Source organism: Lupinus angustifolius, unplaced genomic scaffold (genome assembly GCF_001865875.1).
Source record: "Lupinus angustifolius cultivar Tanjil unplaced genomic scaffold, LupAngTanjil_v1.0 Scaffold_164_10, whole genome shotgun sequence".
Taxonomy (NCBI): domain Eukaryota; kingdom Viridiplantae; phylum Streptophyta; class Magnoliopsida; order Fabales; family Fabaceae; genus Lupinus; species Lupinus angustifolius.
The window spans coordinates 8,462-10,253 of NW_017726234.1; positions in this window are offsets into that span (position 1 = coordinate 8,462).

Here is a 1,792-nt window from a genome sequence, read left to right on the forward strand (position 1 = left end):
TTGGTTTAGATTGATAGCGTGCGCATAGACATACACTAAACATGATATCAGGTCTACTGACATTTAAATATAGAAGTGATCCAATCATGCCTCGATACTTTGATATTTCAATGCATTTTCTAGCTTCATCTGTATCAATGTAAGTACCAGATCCCATAGGAGTAGCAATTGGCTTGCAGTCATCCATATCAAATCTTTTTAGCAAATCTCTACAATACTTGGATTGACTTACAAAAATGCCATTATCAACTTGTTTGATTTATAAATCAAGGAAGTAATTCAATTTCCCTATCATGGACATTTCAAACTCTCCTTGCATCATTTTTCAAAAATCACTACACAAAACCTCATTAGTAGAACCAAAAATAATATCATCTACATAAATTTGAACAAGAAGAGTATGATGATTTATTTTCTTTAAAAAGAGTGTAGTGTCGACCTTTCCTTTGGTAAATCTTTTTTCAAGTAGAAAATTTGTTAGACGATCATACTATACACTTAGATAAAATAAAGATAATAACATTGTTACCTATACCAAGGATTTTTCTTTTGATGTTTTCTGCATAGGTAACGACCTTTATTACTTGAATAAATGATAATTTTGAATCTCCATGTTCTATGTGCTTTGAACATTCGTTGTCATGATGATACATTCATGCTTATGGCTTTCAAGCACTCATGCAAAACAAATTAAAAATATTTTCTAGGTACCCAATGTGATTTGGGACTTGTAGGGTTAGCACCTTTTTCTATCCATTTATATTGGCCACATGACACACAATATTTTCTAATATGACATGAATTAGGTGAATGGCCAACATTTTTACAATAAAAGCATGTGGGTTGATGCTTATGCATCTTCTGTTTTGACTTGTAGAAAGAATGTTTATCAATATTTTCTTTACAAATATTATGCATGCGATCATTCTTAGTTTTCACAAAAGTACTCTTTATCATACCATTAGTTTTTCGGCTATTTGTGTAGCCTAGTCCTCTTTGGTCATTGATATGTTTTTTAGTAATCAAAATATTGTCCAACTTATGAGTACTCTTCTTGAACATATTCATTTCTTGATTTAATGAAACAATTTTAGTTTCAAGATTATCGTATTTTGGACATTCAATGCACATGTCATTTGATTTGGATTTTAAAGCATCCAAATCTTTTTGAAGAATTTGATTTTGACTCTCAAGAAGTTCTATATTGTTTTTACGATTAATGCATACTTTAGAGTCTAATAAATTCATCATGTAATTCACAAAAAGCGTTATGTAACTCATTATATGAAAATGTATCATTTGGTATCGAGTTACTAACCTCATAATCATCGTTTGATTTGTGTGAAGCCATCAAGGAAATATGTTATTGCTCCTTAATTCCGAGTTCTGCATTTGAACCATCATCTTGATCTTTTGATATAACATTTGTTCTTCTACGCTTCTTGTCCTTATTTCTTTTGAAAGTACGGGGCTTTTGTAGGGCTGGACAAGCACATTCAAGATGATTTGGTTTTCTGCATATAGAGCATGTAGATTTTGGCTTTGATCTTGATGCTTCATTATTTGTTGTAGACCTTTGTACTTCTTTGGCTCCATGTATCCTTTGAAGAGTGTCCCAAATTTCTTTCGACGTTTTTTAACTTGTCACTCTAAGGAATTCCTTTTCTTCTAGATCCAACACAATAATGTTTTTTGCTTTAAGGCCGTATTGCACTTTCTTTTTGTCTTCATCATTCCTTGAAGATTTTGGTTTTACTTCTCTCACACTGTTGATAACTGTGAAGGGTTCATA